Source organism: Cebus imitator, unplaced genomic scaffold, assembly GCF_001604975.1.
Source record: "Cebus imitator isolate Cc_AM_T3 unplaced genomic scaffold, Cebus_imitator-1.0 Scaffold378, whole genome shotgun sequence".
NCBI classification, from domain to species: Eukaryota; Metazoa; Chordata; class Mammalia; order Primates; family Cebidae; genus Cebus; species Cebus imitator.
Genome location: NW_016107693.1, coordinates 710,271 through 722,714, shown reverse-complemented (window position 1 = coordinate 722,714; position 12,444 = coordinate 710,271). Strand labels below are relative to the sequence as shown.

The 12,444-nt window shown below is 39.9% G+C and overlaps 1 protein-coding gene and 1 pseudogene across 7 annotated transcripts in view; both read left to right on the top strand.

The window, feature by feature from the left end:
- The window catches only part of PALLD (palladin, cytoskeletal associated protein), a 457,931-nt gene that overhangs the window by 223,443 nt on the left and 222,044 nt on the right, over positions 1–12,444 (top strand). The window lies entirely within an intron of this gene.
- On the top strand, positions 10,005–10,875 carry LOC108288580 (annotated as a pseudogene). Its single transcript, XR_001818750.2, has one exon. The product of XR_001818750.2 is annotated as a 14-3-3 protein beta/alpha-like (transcript).

Genomic DNA, 12,444 nt, shown 5'->3' with positions numbered 1-12,444 from the left:
TTAGAGTTCCATGAACGAAGAAAGTTTGGTTTGCTCTCTAGAGCGTGAGTGTCCAATCTTTTGGCTTCCCTGGGCCACACTGGAAGAAGAAGAATTGGCTTGGGTCACATATAAAATACACTAACACTAATGATAGCTGATGAGCTTAAAAAAAATCTCAGCCAGGCACGGTGGCTCACACCTATAATCCCAGCACTTTGGGAGGCCAAGGCAGGTGGATCACGAGGTCAAGAGTTCGAGACCATCCTGGTCAACATGATGAAACCCCATCTCTATTGAAACTACAAAAATTAGCTGGGCATGGTGGCGCACCCTTGTAGTCCCAGCTACTCGGGAGGCTGAGGCAGGAGAATTGCTTGAACCCAGGAGGCAAAGGTTGCAGTGAGCCGAGATCGCGCCATTGCACTCCAGCCTGGGTAACAAGAGCGAAACTCTTGTTTTTTAAAACAAAATCTTATGTTTTAAGAAAATTTATGACTTTGTGTTGGGCCACATTCAAAGCTGTCCTGGGCCACATGTGGGACAAGCTTGCTTGAGAGGGAGGGGGGAAGGCGCAAGACACATTTGAGTACATACTAAAAAGAAAATTGACTTTTGGAATTCTAAATGCTAAGTGTGCCTACTACCAGTCCTCTTCCAGGACTCACTTTCCAGCCTGTGAGCTTTACCTCTCTCAGCAGAGACTGAAGGATTCTTCTCTGGGCAATTTGAACATCCCAGGAGAAAAAATAAATTCAAAGATAACGATTTGGGAGTTTATAAAGATGCCACTTGGACTGTGCTTTAGGGGAGGCCAAAGTGGTGAGTTCCTCTCTTGTACTCAGAGCTTGATAAACTCCCAGCCATGTCAGACAAGCAGAGAGAAAAGGCATCTGGAAAAAGCCTCTGGCGTGAATGATATGGAGGGAAATAAGCGACCTTCCCAAAAGACAACATAGAGAAAATGGATTTGCAAAGAGAAGAAAACGTGAAACAAACAAAATCTCTCCTAAAGGATATAAGGAAATCATTCCATCCAAGAAATAAAAACGAAAAGCTAGGCAAAAAAGAGAGGGGCAGACACTTGAAAAACAAAGAGTTCTTGAAATGAAAAGGTTCACCACAGAAATGAAACAAGCAAATGTCCCACAAAGCACAGCAAAATGACAAAGAAGGAATGTAAGAGAGAAAAGGCAGCAAAATTGGAGATGCATAACAAATAACTGGGATTTGGGGAGGAGAGAAGAAAGAAGAGAGAGAGGGGATTATTAATGAAATAATTTTTTAAGTCCCCCAAACTGAAAATTATTAGTTTTCAGATGGAAAAAAAGCCACTGATTGCACAACATATGGAATAAACCCAGACAGAGTCAGGCACATCATCGAGAAATTCATAATTTCCAGGTCAAGGAGATCATTTTACAAGTGTCCAGGGAGAAAACATCAGGTTTTATACAAACTAGCAAGATGCAAATAGTGTTGGTTTTCTCAGCAGTCACCCTAGACACAAGAGACAATGATGCAAAAACTTCAAAATTGTGAAGTAAAATTACCTACAACTTGTAATTCTGTCCCCGGGCAAAACTTCAGGTGGAAATCTAGCAAAGGTATTTTCAGACTTGTAAGGTCCCCCAAATTTTCCTCCGGAAGCCTTTCTAGGCAGTGTGCTCCACCACAGCAAGAGAATTAACCCAGAAAGGATAAGGTGTGGAGGTGGAGTACAGGAAGCAGGAGGTGACATCCATGCAAGAGGCAAAGGGCACCCCCAGGAGGGTGACCGCTGTGCATCAGGATGAAGGACAAGTTCAGCTTGGAGCCGCGTCTCTCAAGAGACAAATGCAGTGAGGCTTTCATCATGAGGAGGTGCATTGCCTCTGGTCCAGCCTGTCTTTTACTTGGATGACAGAATGGCAGAGTGATAAGCCTAACTCAAAAATCTCATCTCTACTTGGCCTGTCCTGCTCTCCCCTCTATGGACTTTCACCTGGGTCAGCTGAGGACACTCGCCCTACCCCTGCAGAAGTGTTCTGCTTTGACTCGGTCCTGACATCTGGAGGTTGGCCACATTGAGTTTAATTAGCCCATCTATGCCTGAGGTCTGAGGTTGCAATTTTTTTTGAATTTTTGCAATCAGACCTTGGTGATGACCTTGATCAGTAGGATATAAATAACTCCCAAATGCTGAGCATTCCAATAATGGAACACTAGGTATAAATGGGTAAAAAGCAGAAAATACTAGCAGTCTCATTGCTGGATATATACCCAAAAGAAAGGAAGTCAGTATATCAAATAGATATCTGCACTCCCATGTTTATTCCAGCACTATTCACAATAGTTAAAATTTGGAAGCAACCTAAGTGTCCATCAACAGATGCATGGCTAAAGAAAATATGGGACATATACTCAGTGGAGTACTATTCAGCCATAAGAAGGAATGAGCTCCTGTCATTTGCAACAACATGGATGGAACTGGAGATCATTGTGGGAAGTGAGCCAGACACAGAAAGACAAACATCACATGTTCTCACTTATTTGTGTGATCTAAAAATCCAAACAGTAGAAGGGTGATTATCAGAGGCTGGGAAGGGTGTTGAGGGACTGTAGGGGGAAGTGCCGATGGTTAATGGGTATAAAAAAATAGAAAGGCTGAAGACCTAGTATTTGATAGCACAACAGGGTGACTGTAGTCAACAAGAAGTTAATTGTACATTTTAAAATAACTGAAAGCATGTCATTGGATTGTTTAATTGGAGTATAATTGGATTGAATAACTCAAAGGACAAATATTTGAGGGGACAGATCCTCCATTCTCCATGATGTGATTATTTCACCCTGCATGCACATACCAAAACATGTCGTGTACCCAATAAATATATATACCTTCTATGTAACCACAATTTTTTAATTAAAAAAAAAAAAGAAAATATGGAGATACCATCTCCATCAACACCTGCATTCCTGCTGGATGCCCACACAAGGCCCCATCAGACTGTACCACCGAGCAAGTCTTACATTTCCCAGGACTCACTCAAGACCTTACCCACTGAGTGCTCCATGGGGCCTTGGGAAACTTTCAAAGACATTGAATCTAGTTGATGGCCCAAGATGGTTTTGCACTCTTTTTCCTAACAGTGACAAGGTTACCTTTTCTTTAGGCATCCAAGATGTGTGCTCACTACTCAATTGTTTTAAATTAAAGAATGCATTTTTTAAGGATACATACATGTATGGCAAACACATAAAGAAAATAGAAGGAATTATTGTCTCAAAAGAGAATGAAAATTAAATTGGGGAGAGAATATGAGGTATTTCTAAAGTACTAGAAATGTTTCGTTTCATAGACTCGAGGATAGATACACAGGATTCATTTCATTGTTATTCCTTAAACAGTACATTTTAAATATCATTCTTTATATATAATATTAAATACAATTGACAATTTCTAAAAATCCTTTGCAATTTTTTTTTTAAACGGAGTCTCTCTCTGTCATCCAGGCTGGAGTGCAATGGTACAGTCTCGGCTCACTGCAACCTCTGCCTCCTGGGTTCAAGTGATTCTCCTGCCTCAGCCTCCCAAGTAGCTGGAATTACAGGCGTCTGCCATCACACCCAGATAATTTTTGTATTTTAGTAGAGATGGGGTTTTGCCATGTTGACCAGGCTGGTCCTGGACTCCTGACCTCAGATGATCCACCTGCCTCAGTCTCCCAAAGTGCTGGGATTAAAGATGTGAGCCACTGTGCCCAGCCTCCTTTGCAGATACTGATACAAGCATTACATTTACCTACATTGAATTTCATCTTGTTGATTTTAGCCTAAGAGTTCTTTTTTACCAACTGTGTTAGCCAAACTCTGTGGTTTGAAAGGTAAGAGCTGGATTTCTTTTTTAGTTACTTGGGACCAAAAAAAAAAAAATAGTTGCAAAGGAAGCCATTTATGAAATGTCCCCTTATTACCCAGGGGACCCAGTAATCTTATCCTTGCTGCCTCATCATTTTATGAGTTTCCACAAACAAAATGGTTTGTGTTTGTATTTAACGAAGTATTAAGTAGATCCAGGAATGTAAATGAAATTCAGGGTTGCCTTCTGGGAGATATTGCTGTGATTTTGTAATTTTTAGGTAACTGTAAAGAACAGAATTTATCACCAGTAAAAAGAGTTTCTGATTTAGTAATTTATTAAATGCCCTCAAATCAAAACCTTAGGAAATCAAAACATAGGAAAATTAGATTGAAATGGATCATAATTAAGGTTATTAATAACATTTTTCCATGTATACTGGACACAGTTTCCTGAGTACAGATAAGTAAGCCTCTAACTCCCTTTATTTGACATAAGAAATCATTTTCTGATTTCCTTTCCTCACCAAAATTTATTTTACAGATGTCTTATACGTCTTTGTTCAAGTAAGAAGCTACCAGATGAGTATTCAGTATTACAGCATAGCTCATCTCATTTCCTCATGGCTTTCTTCATTTTTATAATGTCAGAACCATACAAGCTATGATGCTTCTTTCTCTCCACAAAATGTGAGCCTCTTGTCACTGTTGGATGAAATTTTCTTAGAGAAGAAAAGCTGGGCAAACTTTGGGATGTTGTATTAAAATTTTAGCTAGTAAAAATTGCTGTGACATTTCAATGCATGAGGGTCACTAAAAGAACATCCCAATGTTTCTTTTTTATTGCTCTATTTATTTTTGTTCTTTAAGTCTGTAATTTTTCTAAATGTTCCATGCGGCATGAACTATATACAGGCATACACCTTATTTACGAATGGAAGTATTCCTATAAAATCAAACACAATGAATTCCACTCAATCAAATTTGAAATACACAAAGGAAACTTATAGGAAAATTGGTCTTACTGAGAATTCCTTTAGAAAAGAGTGAGACTCTGTCTCAAAAAAAAAAAAAAAAAAAGAAAATAGTCTTTTTACAAAGCAAGTGTTTTTTTCCTTCATCTACATTTCATGTATGCATTTATTTAAAAACAATTATAGGGAGCCTGCCATGTGTGAGAGGCTAAGAACACGGCCATGCACAAAAATCGTTTCTGCACTCAGAGGTTGTATTTCAGGGAACCTGAAACTAACAAACTAATTATGCAATAAATTATTTAGCAGGGCGAGGTGGTGGCATGTCGTCCCAGCTACTCAGGAGTCTGAGGCAGGAGGATTGCTTGAGCCCAAGAGTTCAAGGCTGCGGTGAGCTATGATCATGCCACTTCACTCCAGCCTGGGCAACAGTGAACCCATTTCTAAAAAGATTTTTAAAATAAAACAAAATCGCACTAGCTTTGTTTGATTTTGTGATTTTCTTCTACCATCTGCTGAAATCTCCCACCAGAGGCCTGGGCAACAGAGCAAGACCCTACCTTCATGAATCAATCAATAGATAGATGTTATTTAAGTACAGTTGTGATGATATTATTTGTGATATATATCATTTAATTACAGTTGTGATGTCTCCAAAAAATGTTTGCCATTCTAAAATTGATTTTAGGTGGTAAATCTGATGAAGTCTAATTTAAAAAAAGGGATTCTCTGAGAAAGTAATGTTTGTGGGGAAACATAAGGCTGAGGTAGGAGAGTGCTGAGTCCTCCAGGAGGAGCAAGGGCCTAGAGACTCCCCAGAGCCTGGCTTTGCAAGGAGCTACCGCAGAGCCCATGTGCCCAGTGCTCAGAAGGCACAGATATGAGAGGCACAGAAGGAGCTTGACGAGAAGCAGGGACCTGGTTATGCAGAGCTTCAGAGATCACATTAAAATGTTTGATTTTATCCTCAAAGTCCTGAAGAATGGGAGGATGATAAAATTTTGTTCTTATTAAGAGAGCCCTCTGGTTTAGAATGGGCAACTGTATATACAGCCTCGGGATTTCTGAAAATGGCATGACTAAAAGAACCACCAAGTCACAGAAGGATCAGAAGGAATTATTTACAAGTCATCAAGATCATTACTCTAAAACCACTTTTTATCATTCCTACTGAATAAAATCATATCCTCTTTTTAAATGTAGGTTTCAAGGCAGAGAATTATGTCTATGTTTATACTTGAAGCATTCTCAGGCATTGAACTGGCAAGGACGTTTCTCTGTGTATCCCTAGAAACTCCGTCTTTCCAGATATAGATGATTCAAGGTTGAGAGAGCTAAGTGCTTTCTAGAGAGAGCTAAGCCCTGGGAAGATAGTACAGGGACCTAGGCCCTGGTTGTCCAGGCAGGAAGTGCCCAGGTGTTGCTGAAAGCTCAGAAGCCTTCACCACTCCTAGCAGCATCTGCTAAGGGTGAAGGAAAGTGACTCAGCACTGCCTGAAGCCTGCTGCTCAGAACCTCACAAGAAGGGGTTCTTAGGCATGTCCACATTATCATGTACTCTTGACTCAGCTTCTGTCCTGTTCCAATGTGTCTTATACCTCAGAGGACATACTGCCTCTCCCCTTATGTGGATGAATAATTCTAGTGAATCATTTGGATAATGAGGAGAGTAATTAAAGTTTTTTCAGCATTAGGAAACCCTGTTTCCTAACTTAAATCTCTCATTACCTCATTTTACATCAGATTTCTTGTATCCTGAACTAGGAAAAATGCAGAACAACTAGAGAGGCTTTGTGCTCTAGAAAAAAACGGTCACCCATGTGGGAGACGGGGTGCCGAGCTTCAGCATTTTGGCTCTAGCATTCATTAGTCAGGACCCTGAGAGGATCACTTTGGACACCCAGGATTCATTGATACTAAACCTGAAGAAATGAGGGACTTGACCTAATCAATCTCTTACAGCACTGGTCCTCTAAACTGTATTTCCCCTTCTAAAAAGGCTAACCTCACTTTTAACTCATTCTGTAACCATATGCATTCAGTTTAAAGATTCCCAATCCCTTGTACCTTTCCAGAGACATCTCATTTTCCAAATGATTAATCTTATGGAAAGCTCCAGCTCGAATTATTTCCACACTTTGTATCGTCCTCTTCAAATGGAAAGCCAAGAACTGTGTATATACAGTCGAAAAACAGAGGATTACATCATACTGTCTCTGGTATCTTATTGTTTTTCTTCTATTCAGTGAACCTTTTAATCAAATAATTACCGTGTACTCTACATGTATCAGTATCTCTCAAACCTTTGTCTGGAAACCCTTTTCTTAATTAATCACCCGGGATTCATTGATATTTATTGAGTCAGGAACTGTGCTGTGGGCAGTATTTTTAAACTGCTGCTCATGACTCATGAATGTGGAGGGCAACTGCCATGTTACAAAAATAGAATAAAAATAGTAGCATGCACCTTGTGTAGTAACTTTAAATATTCTTTTGTGAAACTTTTATTTCCATGTGTATATATGTATATTACATATTATATATATAAAATGTAAATATATAATATCATCTCTACTGAATAAAATTGTATCCTGTTTTTAAATGTAGGTTTTAAGGCACAGAATTATGCCATGAACATTATATATAATATTATAAATATTTGCCTATAATATGTATAATATATATACATTATATATAATATATAGAAAATATATACATAAATACACATATATATGTATATACATATGTAATGGAAATGCAGATATATGTGTGTGTGTGTGTGTGTGTGTGTGTGTATATGTATGTATACCTATCCTTTACATGTGACTGGATTAGACCTAAAATATATCTCTTCTGTGGGTTTTAATCAAAAATGTTTGATACCTATTTTTTTAGGACACAGTTTTTTATACTTTTCTCAAGATGTAAATCATCTGGAAAGGACATTAAAAAAATAAAATAAAACCCGGCCAGGTGCGGTGGCTCATGCCTGTAATCCCAACACTTTGGGAGGCTAAGTCAGGTGGAACGCAAGGTCAGGAGTTCAAGACCAGCCTGGCCAACATGGTGAAACCCTGTCTCTACTAAAAAATGCAAAAATTAGCTGGGAGTGGTGGCAGGTACCTGTAACCCCAGCTACTTGGGAGGCTGAGGCAGGAGAATCGCTTGAACCTGGGAGACAGATGTTGCAGTGAGCCAAGACCATGCCATTGCACTCCAGCCTGGGCAACAAAGCAAGACTCTGTCTCAAACAAAACAAAACAAAACAAAAGAAAACCTTGGCCCCAGCCCAGATCTCCTAAATCAGAATCGAATCTCTAGCGGAGAGGAGGGACACTGTGTAATCAACATATTGAACCAGTGAGTGCTCCAGGTGATTCTTCCCATCAAACAAGTTTGGAAAATGCCACCATGAAAGATTCAAGATTCAAAAGTTAACAATAATCTCCACCCAACCTTAAAAATGGCCGTGTCTCCCCATCCCAACCAGAATAACCCATTCGTACTGAGGAATTAAGGCACATCTAATACAAATATGAATAATAGTTATAGCTACATCTTTGAGTATATACCAAAGGCCACATGTAGGATAGAAATAAAATTAGAGTAATGCAGAGTCCTGCCTATTTCAGAGTTGCCAATTCATTTTTCTATCCTTTAGTTTTTCTTCATCTTTTTAAACAAAAATTACTGATTTTAAAATATCAAAAATATACATTATGCTTCATCGTTTTAACATGTTTTCATATTTTTTGTCTTATACTGAATTGGTAAATATAATACATAAATACATACAAGATACATTATATATTATGGGAAAATAATTGTATTCATGGGATAAAATGCAAGGTTTTGCCTCATCCTACCGAGTAGTTGGGATTACAGGCACCTACCACCACACCCAGCTAATTTTTTTTTTTTGTATTTTTAGTAGAGATGGGATTTTACCCATGTTAGCCAGATTGGTCTTAAACTCCTCACCTCAAGTGATCTGCCTGCCTCAGCCTCCCAAAGTGCTGGGATTACAGGCACCCATGCTTGGCCTTCAATTAGCCACCATGCTTGGCCTTCAATTAGCATTTAAATGGATTAATAATATAGATTTCAATGCCCTTTACTTTTTTATTATGGTTAAAGAAACATATAACATGAAACCTACCTTCTTAAATTTGTAAGAATACACTACAGTATTGTTAACTATATGCTTAATGTCATACAGCAGATGTCTAGAACATTTTCATCTTGCATGACTGAAACTCTATACCCTTAAAAAGCAGCTGCCATTCCTTCTCGCCCCCAATGCTGGGCAACCGGCATTCAACTTTCTGCTTCTAAGAGTATGACTAGTTTAGACACCTCTTAAGTGGGATTTTGCAGTATTTCTCCTACTGTCGTTGGCCTTTACTTTTACCTCAACTAAGTAATTTAGGTTCAGTGGAGAACACAAAATTAATAAATAATAGAACATAAAGAAAAATTAAACTAAGTTTTCATACTTTGTTTAAACATCAAATTGAATAATATGCTGAAAGAATAAGGTGTGTGTTTTTACAACTCTTGCAATTTTAAACCTGTATTAATATATCTTAGAAATGAGTTTACCTTGAGCTACACTACAATGCTAACCTCTCAAAGGTTTATAATAAGGTAGGTATGGTGGCTCACACCTGTAATCCCAGCACTTTGGGAGGCCAAGGCGGGTGGATCACAAGGTCAGGAGTTCGAGACCAGCCTGGCCAATATGGCAAAACCCTGTCTCTACTAAAAATACAAAAATTAGCTGGGTGTGGTGGCAGGCACCTGTAGATTCAGCTACCTGGGAGCCTAAGGCAGGAGAATCGCTTGAACCTGGTAGGTGGAGGGTGCAGTCAGCTGAGATCATGCCATTGCACTCCAGTCTAGGTGACAGAGCTAAGACTCTATCTCAAAAAAAAAAAAAAGCTCATAATCACCATAGTCCTCAGATCTTTCCTAAGGAATGTAACATTTTGACACAGAAGAATCCTTGCATTTTAGCTTTTAACAAAATCTCAAGCAGTCTGTTAACCAGATTACCATCGGCATCATGAGAAATGGGGATAAGGCTTTGGTGGGTGGGGCAGGATGGAGTGAGAAATGGAGTAAAACTCAATGACACCTATAGGCCATATTACTTGCTAATACAAAAAACATGTGTATTGGGACTCCCGAACTGGGGTAGCTGCTGCTGCCGGCACCTAAGAAGTGGGCTTGGGAAGGAAGCAGTCACCGCTCAGACCTTCGCTGGGCAGCGTCTTTGTCCCTTGCCACCCTCCCATGGAAAGACAATGAATAAAAGTGAGCTGGTACAGAAAGCCAAACTCTCTGAGCAGGCTGAGAGCTATGATGATGCACCTGCAGCCATGAAGGCGGTCACAGAACAGGGGCATGAACTCTCCAATGAAGAGAGAAATCTGTTCTCTGTTGCCTACAAGAATGTGGTAGGCACCCGCTGCTCTTCCCAGCGTGTCATCTCCAACATTGAGCAGAAAACAGACAGGAATGAGAAGCAGCAGCAGATGGGCAAAGAGGACCGTGAGAAGATAGAGGCAGAACTGCAGGACATCTGCAATGACGTTCTGGAGCTGTTGGACAAATATCTCATTCCCAGTGCTACATAACCAGAAAGTAAGGTGTTTTACCTGAAAATGAAAGATTATTTTAGGTATCTTTCTGAAGTGGCATCTGGAGACAAACAAACCACTGTGTTGAACTCCCAGCAGGCTTACCGGGAAGCAATTAGAAATTAGAAAGAAATGCAGCCTGCACACCCAATTCGACTTGATCCGGCACTTAATTTCTCAGTCTTTTACTATGACATTCTCAATTCTCCTGAAAAGGCCTGTGGCCTGGCAAAAATGGCATTTGGTGAACCAATTGCTAAATTGGATATACTGAATGAAGAGTCTTATTTGCACTCTTATCATGCAGTTACTTAGGGACAGTCTCACTCTGTGGACATCGGAAAACCAGGGGACGAAGGAGACGCTGGGAAGGGAGAGAACTAATGTCTCTCATGCTTCGTGATCTGTTCAGTGTCACTCCGTACCCTCCCATGTGCGATTACAAATAAAAAAAAATAATTGTATGTTGACTTTGGATTTTTCACAGCCTCAGCCTAACAAAAATGGTTTCTGAGATAAATAGCTGTTATTTGTATCTAAAACTCAGGTTGGTCCCAAAAATGCCACAGCATTCTGAAATTTTGATTTTGATTAGCATTTGACAGGATTACTGTGTGTTTAATTTTTTTTAAACTGAACACTGTGATTATGGGGTTTTGTGATTTACAGAACTCTTTCTGGTGGGAAAAAATAGACCTGGATTATGTGTAACTTTTTGGAAAGTTTAATCTGATATCAAAATAAATCACTGAAATAGACAATTCCATTGTAAAGTTGTACAGAAAGTTACAGAGATTACATTGTGATGCTGGAACTTGGAGTGAGACACACGTCACCTGGCCAGGTTTAATGGTAATTCACAGTAAAGCTGCCTGTTGTTGACCTGTTTGGGCTGTTGCCACTCAAAAGTTCATGACCACAAATGTCCACAGTGTCTTCCTCTGAGGAAATGTGCATCCTGAAATTGAAATTCTTTGAGGTAGAAAACTGGCCTATGACACCTTGGAAAGTTCAAGTGCTCATGTAACAAACCTGACTAAACCCCCTTTCCTACAGCAGTGCAGTGTGTTAGCTGTGTTACCCATTTGCAACTTGTGCTTCAATAGTGGAATCTATTTTCATTGTTAGCACTGAGCTCAAGGAAAAAAGCCATGTGTTTTGTGAATGACCTTATCTGTTTCCTGGATGATACCTTTAAGAATCATGTTCTGAGTCAGGCATGGTGGTGCATGCATGTAGTCCCAACTACCTGGGAGGCTGGGGCAGGAGGATCCCCTGAGCCCAGGAATTTAAGGCTGCAGCCCCCTGTGGTTGCACCTGAGAATAACTGCACTCCAGCCTGAGCAGCAGAGCAAGACCTCATCTCCAAAAAAAATTTAAAAAAAGAATGACGTCCTGTAGAGAGTGCCTTTCACTTGAGGAGTAATCAGTTTTCAGGTTCTTGCTAGCTCCAGGCTTTTAAATTTTGAAATCTAAACATTCTTTCCCACCATTCTTTTTGACTACTGACTTTAGTTTTCTTTTCTCTCCTAAGTTTCTGTCCCTCTGCTTCCTTACCTTTTTTCCTTCTTGAATTCTATCTTTATCTGTCTTTTGTTCACTTTTTAATGCTAGATATGGGCAGGGGTGAGAGGCATTAGTGAGCACCTTGGTGAGCAAGCCTGGCTTTAAAGAGTTGAGAAGAGCTTCTGACACCAGAGCTCTGTCTTCCTCCTGTTCTCAGCACGGTGTTGCTTTTCAGTCATACCAGGATCTGAATCAAAAAGGTATTTTTGAATATCCATGATTTCTCCCTGTATTGAGGCTGCCCCTGATCATGCTTCTTAGTGCCTGTCACCAGGTCTCCTGAGTGCACTCATCCAGCTCAGGTCTAACATGTGTTTTAAGGAGACCCTATATTCAGGGAAGCTGCATGGCCACTGCAGTGGAGAGAATTGAGAATAGTCAGGCCTGTTGGTCTCAACAGATCATCCCTCTACCTTTAACATTCCACCTAGCTGTAGAGTCCG